General features: G+C 49.7%; 1 long non-coding RNA gene across 2 annotated transcripts in view; it reads right to left on the bottom strand.

Annotated features, from left to right (window-relative positions):
- The window catches only part of LOC120098989 (uncharacterized), an 11,571-nt gene extending 490 nt beyond the window's left edge, over positions 1-11,081 (bottom strand). The window contains exons 1-3 of one of the 2 annotated variants that reach the window (XR_005497825.1): positions 10,122-11,081; positions 9,599-9,722; positions 5,446-9,150 (exon numbers count right to left, since the gene is read on the bottom strand). This is a non-coding gene — a long non-coding RNA (uncharacterized LOC120098989). Of the gene's footprint in view, positions 1-5,445; positions 9,151-9,598; positions 9,723-10,121 lie in introns of those variants that run through there. The other variant, XR_005497824.2, reaches the window with a different exon arrangement.
- Between the last annotated feature and the right edge of the window lie 1,084 nt (positions 11,082-12,165).

The following is a 12,165-nucleotide window of genomic DNA, read 5'->3' as shown; positions in this document are numbered from 1 at the left end:
CACCCCGCTCACCCTCATTTTAATGATACTGTGAAATCTCATTTTTAATTACCTGAGCAGAAAGGTTCCGACTCCATCCAAATGCTCTCTGCCGTAGAAGTATCAGCGCTCCTAACCAATTACCCACATTTCCATCTTACTTATTGCAAATGTGACCTTTCGTTAGAATTTGATTGTGAGCCTCCTGCTGTGAGCAGTGGCCATGTCTTGGAGGCCTGTTCTCTCTGCCTCCTGACTGCTGTTACTGCTAATCCCCTTTGATAGCTGGAGGACAGGCGGGTGGGACACAGAGGCTGATGACACAGAGATCCCAGACTGCCTGGTCTCCTAGACAATCCTACATCCACAACAGGGACAGAACCAAGGAGCAGGTCTTCAGACTGTGGATGACGCAAATATTCTCCTATCTGTAATTCCAGAACTTTCTCCACCTCAGAGGACACACTGAGGTGGGGGTGGAGAGGTGAGCCCATCACTGTCACCCACATTTGACACAGAGCTTTAGCGGAGCTCTGGTGACTGGGAAGCTTGGAGAAAGCAAGGTTGTGGCTGTTAGGGTGATTTTCCTTCAAGGAACACTTCAGCTCATTAGTCACGCGTCTGAGGGGTACAAGCCAGAAAGAGACCCCATGTGGAGTGTAGGACAGGTCTTTCCAATACCAAGGACTGAGGTCCATAGGGAGGCCAAGTCTTCTAACAACACCCAAGGGACCTTGAAGAATGGGGAACCAGCCTGCAGTGGTAAGATTGGCTAGGGTGGGAGCAGGCAGGGTGTCTCAGAACCTTGACTGAAGCCTGAGGTAGCTGTTGAGACACAGCCGGAGACTCATTCGTGTTCTCTTCCCAAGGGAGTTCAGACAGACCAGTTGGGTGGAGAGGAGAGACAGAAACACACAGGCCCTTTCAGCCAGCCCCGGCTACTACCACAGCTCACACACAGATCAGAACCAAGTACCTCACTATGTGGGATTCAGATCCAGGAATCTGGAATCAGGGCAGGAAGTGCTACGGCCTTCAGCCTGAGAGGCACTAGATGCCCACGGACAAGAAGTGGTTCTCACAAACTTGTCTCCCAGAAAGTAACCACAGCAAAATGTGGCAATTAGGCTCAAGGGCAAAGACAGGGAAGCTGCCTGATACAGGGTGATTGATGCCTACCAATGAATGAGCCCAGGGTCCGTGAGCCCCTCTGAGGCAGGAAGTCCACCTTGGAGTCTGTCTCGTGCATCTCGTCAGGTGCCCAGGGTCTGAGAACCTTCAGAGTCAGACTCTGGAGGCAGACAGGAGGACAAAAAGTATCCTAGAGGAAGATGAGTAGGCCATGCCGAAAGTGATGAGGCTGGTGGCCAGATAGATGGGAGGAGACAGGAGACAGGTCACTGGGGCAGATGCCAGGGAGGGGAAACCTAAGAGCAGCTCTCCTTCATTCCCATCCTGTCCTGGGTTCTCATTTACTTCTTCATCTGCAAGACAGGAGAGAGGCACAGCAGCACCAGAAAGACAGGTCTCCAGTGAAGGTTCCCCTGGCCCTGGAGTGAAGTTTACCCTGAACCATGTCACATAGGTTGATGGCCATTGAAATGGTGTCACTCACACATGCTGTCAAGCCCTCCCTTTGGAAATGTCCCCAGGGTAATGACCCAGCACCTACAGGGGAAAGATCCAGATAGGAGGCAGACCCTGCAGACACTGCACACACCTTTTATAAACAGATTTTCTGTTTCTCTTCTCCGAGGGTTTACTCCATCACCCAGTACAATCACAGAGGTGCGAGGATGCAGGGAGGGAGGAGGGAGGAGGTACCACCATAGAGGTTTCTGCTACCCCAGGCTTCTCTGACTCCTGTAACCAAAGCCAAGTAAACGCCATGGCTGATCTGGCCAAGAGTGCCCTCCTTCTGTGGTCATCTCTTCTGAGGGTGCCTCATGAATTTTACTGGAGCTCCTCTGTGAATTGATATTGAGATTTCTGAGGACCTAGGGAGACCAGGGACAGGGATCTATACATATAGGACTTGTGGCGTGATCTCAAGCAATGCTAGGAGCCAATAGACACCAGCCTAGGAAGTAAGGAGCTATCAGGGTTGGAGATTTGTCCATGGACAGTGACAGGCCGTCTGGGAAGGACCCTGGAACTGAGGTAGAGAAAGTAGCCATGAGGTTGGAAGCCAGGATCTTCCCCAGTCTAGATTCAGGTATCTTGAGGAAGAAAAGGGCTTATCCCAGAAAGATAACTGACATTTCCTCATCCCACCCAGAAGCAGCAATACCCAAGGCAGCAACAAGGCACTGGAAAGACCACATCCCTTAGTGGGCACACCACAGGAGCCTTACATCCCAGGAGCCACAGCACCAAGCGATCCATACCCCCAAAAGGGTTACAACTTACTGGGACCACACCCTCAGGAGTGCAACACACTACCAAGGAGGAGAGACAATCCCCAGAGGGGCACACACTCAGGTGGTGGGTCCTAGGCTAGATGCAATGAAGGTAGCCTACATGGGAGCATTCATACAGAGGATGAGAAGGACCAGTCTAGAACCTCCAGGTGGGAGGCTAAGGCAGGACGGTGGATGGTAGGTACAGGTGGACAATATGAACAGGAATTGGAGAGCAGCCGATGCTGAGTGTAGTAGGGCAGTGAGCAGTGGCTGTGCTGTGGACAGTGGTAGGTGGTGATGGCTGGAGATGGAGGGTGAGGGAAATGTGCAGTAGAGGCCATGGTGGGTGGGCAAGCTGTTGGGGGATAGTAGTGAGGTAGTACAATGGCAGGTAGTGGTAGGCAAGCAGCGGAGTGAGAAAAAGCAGAGATATGGGGGTAGGTGATGGTGGGTGACAGCAGGTGGTAGGAGGTGGTGGGAGGCAGGGGTAGGCAATATGGGACAATGGCAGGCGACAGTGGAAGGTGGAGGCTGGTGGGTCATGGTATGGTGACGGGCAGTGGCAGTGGAATGGTAGACCTGACTGCTCATCAGGGTTAAAGAGTGGCCAGCAAAGCTGGACACTGCTGGGTGGACGCAAAGCTTGTATGAAGCTCGCCCACTACTCCCTAAGTGCTTCTCTCTTCTGTTGCCCTGCTAGATCCTGACTTCACCACTTCTGAGCAAGAGCCTAGTCATGGGGAAGGAGAATCCCAGATTCCAGCTCCGATATAGGGTCCCCAGCCCTGAAGTGGCAACTGTGAAGGGGCAAGTGCCCACCCCCAAAGCAGAACATTAAGTAACCAATAAAAGGACCAAGCATACGCTGTGCACAGGACACAGCAATGCCACTGCTAGACATCTACCTAAGGGAATCGAGGGCAGGGACGAGACCACCCAAAGTCACAGCGGCGTCCTTCATGGACACACAAGGTGAGGGTAACCAGGCACACAGTCAAGGACGACAGACAAGAGAACTACGGCCATGCCGCAGAGTGAGGAGCCTTGAAAGGAAGGGAGGTTCACTCTTGCCCCATCACAGTGGTACTGAGGAATACTCTATCCAATGCATTATCGAGTAGCAAAAGACAAGCACTGAATGGACCCTGTGACGTCCCTGGAGTCAGCAAACTTGTAGAGACAGAAGGTTCAGCAAGGAACTTGGGGCTGGGAGAGGAAGATTTGTGCTTCCTGGTGACAGAGAGTGTTCTGAATGTGGGCAGTGATGATAGTTGTACACTGTGTCCATAGTGCCATGAAATTTAACACTTAAAAATGGTTACGGGGTGCAGTCTGGGGCTGGACTCAAGCCCAGTGGTAACGTGTTTGCCTGGCATGCATAAGGCACTAGGGTTCAATCCTCAGAAATGATTAAATGGTGAACTTCATGTTTATATTTTACCACAGTTTCAAAATGTAATGTAACCACAGGGCTATTGCATTATATGCTTTAAATGTCTTCTTTGTGGATTTGATGGCATGGATTGTTAAATTGACAGCTGCAGTCCAGCTTTGAAGAAGACAGTCGTCCCTGTTGCTAAAAAGGCACCGCCTTCCTGTCCCCACAGACCTCACAGAACCCGCCTTTGCGTCCACTTCCAGATCTTCTGTATGAACACTGCTCTGCCCAACCCTAAGCCATTCCTGACACTTAGCAGAGACATCTCACCTGTGATGGAAACTGAGCTGACTAGATTTCTAAAGGTTTACTGGTGGCAGCCTGAGCCTTCCCCGCCCTGGCTGAATCTCCATCTCATAGGACCAGACTCAGATTCATAAGTTCTATGGTAGGCAGACACAGTCATGGGCCCTGCCTGTCTGCTGACTGACCTGTCTGATCTCTCTCTTAGCTGCTCACTCTAGTTCTGGCCAAACCTCAGGTAGGACCAATGACCTTGCTCCACCCTGCACCAGGTACCCAATGAGCACACCTGGCCAGTGTATGCAAACGTGGCCAAGGCAGTTGAACTAACATTGGAGCTAACCTTAGAACCTGAGCCAGGTACCAGGCAGGAAAGACCCAGAATGAACTCGACTTGCCTTTGATCACTAAGGTCTGAACGGCCAGCCTCCAGTGTGACCATGTCTCAAAAGCGCTGTTTTATTCTGCTCCTAAAAGGTTTGCTGGTTTTGTTTTTATTTTTGTTTCATCTCCTGGTCTTAGGCGACACAACATTGAATCTGAAGACTCTGAGTCAGTTTCTCAAAGCACAGCAGCCACATTGAGGGCCATCCTTCTGCATCAATCCCCGGGTAGCCAGGGCTGTTCTGAAATCACAGCCTCTTCTTGTGTCTGGTGGATGGCCACTGAGCACAGACTCTTAGGAAAGAGCCCCAAGGCCGAGCCAAGGCTCACCCCTCAAGAGAAGTCAATCCTGGAAAGGGCAGGTTAGCTTCCCTGTGCCATTTGTGAGACTCTACTCTCACAGCCCCTGTGAGTCCCAAAGCCCTAGGCCCCAATACCACAGAAGAGCCAGGATTCCAACATGAGACTGGGTGTGGGAACACAACCATGGCAGCTACCGTTCTTGTGGCGGTGCTGCTGGGTTGATGCGGACATCTAGCGGAAGGCAGCTTTAACGCCGTCAGCCATGAGCCAGGATTCCTCAGAATAACCCTGGAAAACAGAGCCCACACTCAACGCCAGCGGTTGTCAGTATTCCCGTACAGAGAACAGAGTGGGAGGCTGGGCGCGATGTGGTAAGGGTGGGGAGATGCCCACTGTAGTCAGCTGCCTTTGAAGGCCACTCCCAGAGCGCGCCCTCATCTTGGCAACTGGACTTAAGTGGGTGCTGTCCATCACGAGCTCCGAATTCTGAATGTGCCGGACACCCCAGTGAGCAAGGCCAGCGAGAAGGCTTCGGCGTGGGCTGCGAGTCCCCATCCTGTCCCGCTTTTGCTTCGTTCCTAGCTTCAGCACTGTAATCCCAAGAGCAGAGACTCAGCATGGAGATTAAGTTGTTAAGGAGCACGGGGGACGCCTCATTCATATTTCACAAGACTTAGTGCATTTAGAGCACGATTGACTGGAATTTAATTGGGTTAGACATTATCAGTTTAAACTTTAAATAACTGCACAAAAATGAAATTTAAAATCCCCCGTGTCTGGTGGATTAGCACTGTAATACTAGAATGGCCCCCGAGGAGAAGGGAGGAGAGTGTGAGCACCGAGGACCGTGCCAGAACTCTCAGCCTCCGTCCCCGGGAGCTGTCTTCTGTCTCGGTGACCAGCTGGCCTTGCTGGCGGTCACAGTGTTCTGTAGTCTCACCGATCACCTCCTTGGTGCAGTAACAGGCCATCCCGGTAACCTGGATGAGGAGGTGCTGGAGCTCAAAGGCTGGGAAGACACAGCTGCCAGGGGGCTCAGGCCCCGCCTCTTCCGCAGGGGCGGCTGCCACCCACACACCAAGCTGGACCTGCCCTCAGCTGGGCAAGCTCAAGGCACTGCTCAGGAGTGAGAACTCAGACCCTGGCACATTCTACATCTGAAGGGTCTCCGTTTCCTTAGGCCTGTCATGTCAGAGGAGAGGCCTCACTGAGAGGCTTTGGGGAGTCAGAGCCTTGCTTCCCTTGGCTTTTAGATATCTCCCCAAATATCTGCTAATGTTCCCGAGAGCAGATTTCAAAAGCAGTGTCATCTGCAGACTCCGAGCCTCTGCACAGTGTCAGTTGTGGTCATCTCCAAGGACTTGGACCTTGGAGTCCCTTGGACTTCTGGGGTCCCTGTTACTAAGACCAGGAGGACAGTTGTGCACTACTGCCCTCTGGTGGACAGGCAAGGGCAAGCTAGGCCTGAGCTAGGCCCAGAACCACCTTTGACCTCCCCAAGGAAATGTGGCCAACTGCCCCCTGCAGGAACCGGTGGGGAAGGATCAAGGCCTGTGCCTGGAAACTGAGGTGTCCAGGCAATAGGGCACTCTGGGAAACATTAGTCCACATTCCTGTCTTTGCACCACATCTCACGACTGATAATTTCCAGAATATTCTGTGTGGAGGTGGAAGAGGATCAGGACAGCATCCAAAGCTTCCTGCTCAGCACCCACTTTACATTCTTGGAGAAGCATCCCCTGATCACAGATCCTGCCTTGTGCAAGGCTGGGGTCTCCTATCTAGGAGCTGGAAGCTGCTGCCTGGCCAAGACAACTTTTTACTCTGAGGACCAGTCCTTATCCTCTCCAGACCCCTGAGAAACCCCAAGGTTTAAGTTTATCTTTCTTTCTTTTTTTGTTTTTTTTTAAAGATGTACTTATTTATTTAATATATTTGATGAGTACACTGTCGCTGTCTTCAGACACCAGAGGAGGGCATCAGATCCCATCACAGATGGTTGTGAGCCACCATGTGGTTGCTGGGAACTGAACTCAGGACCTCTGTAAGAGTAGTCAGTGCTCTTAACCGCTAAGCCACCCCTCCGGCCCTAAGTTTATCTTTCTTGTATTCCTGAAATTATTATGCATTTCCAACACCACCACCAGCCTCATAAGGTAGTGGTACATGCTCAACCCTGAGACAGCTGACAGGGTGTGAAGTGTGTCTCCGCCGCTCCAGCTCAGGCAGGGCAATGCCGGGCGTGCTCACCCAGATGTTTTCATTGCTGAGTGAACATGGTCCTCCACAGAAAACACCTGCACTTCAGACTTAGGAACTTACAGCTCAAGAGAAGGTAAGGATAGCTATGGTAAGGTTAAATTTCACCAGTCCAGCCTAACCATGGGGAAATCCCTGGTCCACGCGCAGCCTTATGGGTCTCCAGACTCCTGTAGCCTCGGTGTTAACACAGGAGCCCTCCTGAGTCCTTGCCTTCTCTTTCCATCCTTATTTTCTGAGTAACTTCTAGGATATTAATCACCCTATTCTGGAAGGTTAAGCAGCGCATACACTGGGAGCCCTGGACAGTGTGTGAGCTGGGGCAGGAGCTGGTGTGCCATCAGGGATGGGGCTAAGGGCTGCATGCCTGTCTTGCAAACTCCCAGTGCACTGTCACTGCCTGTGGATGGACAGATCACACACAGGATGTACAGGCGGCAGAATACTCTGATACTTAGAGTATTAGAACCCAGGCCAAACCTAGATCTATGGACATGGTGGAGCATCAGAAGTGTGTCTATGGCTTCCAGGCACATAATCAGGTGAGGCTGTATAGATGTGTACCACACCTCAGGAACCATGAGCCCCCATCCTGATACAGCCCAGCATGGTCTTGTGGGCACACAAGTAGCTTGAGTGTGCCTTGGTCTATCAGGTGGAGCTGTTGCCCCTTTTCTAGAAAGAACCATTTTCCAGAAAGTGTCCTGCTTGTTAATAGCCCATTGGTGTTATGTAGAGTGCACGTCAGTGAGACACTCTACATGAGTAGCCCCTAATGTGAAGGTCACTTCCATATTCTCCTCAGGAGTTCAGCCACCTGGGTACAGGTTGGATCCTGATAGAAGGCTGAAAGAATGGATGTCTGCCAGAGCCAGGACACTCTGGGAGACCCAAGCTGTTCCTTGTCTAGTCCAGCATGTAGTATTGATTCTCCAGACAAATTAATACCCCTTTAGTCAGAATGGTTAGCATTAGAAAGTCCCAAGAAATGCTCATTCACTGCCGGCGGGAACACAAACTGATACAGCCACTAGGGAGACCAGTGTGGATGTCCCTCAAAAGTCAGGGCACAGATCTACCATAAGAAGCAGGGGTCTCACTCGTAGACATATTCCCAAAGGAAGAAGTATGTCTACTACAGAGATACTCCCTTATTCCTGTTCATTGCTACAGTATTCACAATAGCCGGGGGAAGGAAACAGCCTGTGTGTTCTCCGACTGAAGAGTGGATAATGAGAATGTGACATATTTACACAAATGACTTTTATCCAGCTGTAAAGAAAACAAAGTTACAAAATACACAGTAAGTGGATGGAGCTAGAAACCTGAGTGAGGTGACCCAGACCCAGGAAGACAAATGTCACCTTTCTTCTCATATGTGGATTGATTCTTCAGAAAAGAGGTAAGGGGCCATGTACAGGAGGCAAGATTCAAGGGACAGGGGCAGAGCACGGGTGGTATGAAGTGGGAAAAGGGAAGAGTGGAGCAGAAATCCTTAAGTGGGGGCGAGGTCTATGGTACAGGTGGGTGATTTGAATGAAAATGGCCCCTATAGGCACATGTATCTGAATGCTCCCTCACCAGGGAATGCCTCTACTTGAGAGAGATTAGGAGGTGTGGCCTTGTTAAAGGAAGTGTGTCACAGGGGTGGGCTTTGGAGTTTCAAAAGCCCAAGCCAGTCCCAGAGTTTCTCTCTTCCTGCTACCTGGGATGCAGAACACTCAGCTACTTCTGTTAGGTCTCAGACCCAGGACAAACTGCTGAGGTGCCTATACCAAAGCAGACCTGGCTCCAAGTTCCCCCAGCATGCCTCAGTCCTTCCTGTTACAGGGTTCTGCCCTTCCCTACATAATCCAGACATTTTGGTTATCTGGCTCTCCCCTCTCCCCTCTCCTTTCTCCTTACATGGCTCAGAGTCTCTGAACTCTCCCAGATGTTCCTGTGTCTGCTGTGCTCTCCCTTTTATCTATAATAAAATTTCTACTCCACCATAACTAGGAGACATTGTGTCTTTTCCTTTTAATTGCTTTTATTCGCTCATCTGGTGCAAACTCAGGACCAGTTATATCCTTCCCTTTTTAATTTCTTCCTTTAATTCAGCTATACTCCCCACCATGATGACAATGGACTGAACCTATAAAACTGTAAGCAAGCCACAATGAAATGCTTTCTTTTATAAGAATTGCTGTGATCATATTGTCTCATCATATCAAAAGAACAATGACTAAGACACCAGAGTAAGAACAGAATATAGGGAATATTTAAAACCCTTGAAAGAGACTGTAGAGGCTTCCTACACACACACACACACACACACACACACACACACACACACACACTTGACTAGAATTCCTTATAATGTGGGAGAACAATGCTTCTCCCAGATACTACAGATAACAAATGCCTAGTGTCTGGTACGGGTCACCTCTTTTCAAGTTGTTGTCCACGAGATCCCATAACATAGCAATTCCCCAAATATCACAGGTTATTACCACTGTTAATTATTATACAGAACTTAATGTTAAGACCCTATTACTGAAGATACCATACCCGTCAGCCATACAGTGTGGAGAAATCTGCTGCTACTCACCTGGAACCATCATCCCTACTTGACAGCATTCAGAGTGTTGGAAGGTGCTGTGTATGCTTCCAGGGGGAGAAGTCATTGAGAATCTTTCCCATCTGTGAACGCTGTGACTTGGCAGGTTGTGTCCCTTACAACAGAGGTACAATGTTACGGGGGCAATCAACTACCTTCTGATTAAATTTAAGGCCCATTATACAAGAAGAACTTATGCCTGGGCCGAGAATCTGAGTAGATCACAGACTCTAGAGAAGCTACTACTCTTCTTCCGCTAAATGGACACCATATTAAATGCCCCAGGTACTTATCTTTATTCCCACAGACTCGGACACCTGCCAACCCTCATTCATAGAGAATCTTCATTTTGCAGCAATTAACATGACTGATGTGCATAGAGTAAGCGACTATGAATGGGGCTCCTGCATCACACTTCCTCAGATCACCAAGGAAGAAGGGGCAGAAAGACTGTAAGGTTGTGGCTACTTTAGTGAAGCGGTTTTCCGTATGTGAACTCACTACATGAACTTACCACAGCTGTGACTATGTGTACGAGACCTGCAGCAGATCATCGTGGATGGGGAGGTTGTCACAAAGCCCCACCCTAGCTGAGGAGCCGCTGGGAACTGGTGGCTGCTGGGAGAAGGAAAGACAGTTTTCTTCAGGGGTGCAGCCTCTGAGAAGCTATCCACATCCCGGTAGGTAGTAGTATACCCACTCGCACGGTCCACTAAGTGGACTCCATGGCTTCAAAAATGGAGCACAGAAGAGCACATAGAGTGGGAGGAGATAAACTTGGAATTGGAGGAGCTAATGAAAACATGCGATGCATGTATGAGATCTCAAACAATAAAAAACTAACAGTGACTCAGTGGGATCCAGATGAAAGAACTTAGTATGGTCTTAAAATTCAGTATTACTAGCCTTATCTATCTAGTTTCTCCAGTATTGGCGATATTTCATAGCTGGTAGTGATGGCTGAACACAAGCAGATGGGTACATTCAAGAGCAATTGTTGCCAATCTGAAGAGGACAGCCAGTAACTCGAATACTCAGAGTGCATAGCTTCCTTTTCCACTCACTCGGTGACTGCAGCAGAGCATGGTGGGAGATTGCAGCAGGGCATGGTGGGAGACTGCAGCAGGGCATGGTGGGAGGCTACAGCAGGGCATGGTGGGAGGCTACAGCAGGGCATGGTGGGAGATTGCAGCAGGGCATGGTGGGAGACTGCAGCAGAGCAGAGGGAGACTACAGCAGGGCATGGTGGGAGATTGCAGCAGGGCATGGTGCAATAAGTGTGAGGTTTACCAGGGCCTGCAGTCACATCTGTTAGCATGGTGCCACCACAGACTACAGTGTCAACATGGTGGCTGAATGAACATGAATTTTTCCCTTCTCTAAAATTTTCAGTAATTGGTTAGATATCTTTCTTTGTAAATCTTTTGCATGGGAACAGTATTTTCATGTCACATTTACTATCAAAATTTCACAAAGACACTCAACCTTACCCCACCCCCACCACCCTTGAAACCTGTCTTAGAATTTCCTGGTCACTGTTCTAGCAAAGATATCTGTAGATGAGAACATAAACGAGCTGATGGGTGCAGAGTAGCCAGCATCGGAGCCATTTTGCATTTTCTGAACACTCAATCCATGTATATATTCTCGCCAACAATGAATCATATTGTTTCTATGCCTTTGTGTAAGTCTTCATACTCGGGCATCATAACTCACAGCACAGCCTGACGCCAGCTCACCACAGACGAACATCTGTGCCTCCCCACACCGTGGCCTCTGTTTCTTTCAGCGCCTTCACTATTTCCCTCATGCCCACCTTTCACGTAGACCTGTCACCTACGTTGCGGAAGATCAGGGTCTTTTTACCATGTGAGCTGCCATTTTCCCCACCTTCCATGTGACTTTTCCCTCTTGAAAAGAAACAAACAATATGAATAATAAAATAAGTCTCCTGCTCAAAGGAGCAGCAGGAGTGTGGAATCGCTGAGATAAACTGGGCCGAAAACGACTGAAGATTAAAACTGGAGCATTAGCAATCACTTTAGGTGAGAATGGGTAAGGCCCCCAACTAAGAGACAAAAGGACTCTATGATGAATGGGAGTGCTCCAACCGGACTTATAGTAAACATATGGCATCACCATGGAAATAGACCCAGCAGCAACTCAAGGAAGCGGTTTACCCTGGCTGGCAATCTGAGGGCGCAGTCCACCACAGCAGGAAGCCTAGACAGCAGCAAGAGCTGGGAGCAGCTGCTCACACTGCACCCCGGGGCAGAAAGCAGGGAGGAGGTGCCCTGTCACCTTCCGCCGTTCACTCATTCTAGGGCCTCGCCCAAGAGATGATGCCACCCACACCTCTCCTCAAAGCTTTCTGGGAAAACCCTCACGGAGACCCAGAGGTGACTCGCAGGTCTTTTTAAACTTGTCAGGTTGACAATGAAGATATTATCAGTCAGAATATCTAAATGAAGGTCAAACTAAGGGCTAGAAAACAGGCTTGAAAGCACAATATTACAGGGAAAAAAAGTCTTCATAACTCAAAAAGGGCAGTAGCTGAA

The sequence above is a fragment of the Rattus norvegicus genome, chromosome 1 (assembly GCF_036323735.1).
Source record: "Rattus norvegicus strain BN/NHsdMcwi chromosome 1, GRCr8, whole genome shotgun sequence".
NCBI lineage: Eukaryota > Metazoa > Chordata > Mammalia > Rodentia > Muridae > Rattus > Rattus norvegicus.
The sequence above is the reverse complement of the archived record's forward strand: the minus strand, read 5'-3'. Positions and strand labels throughout refer to the sequence as shown.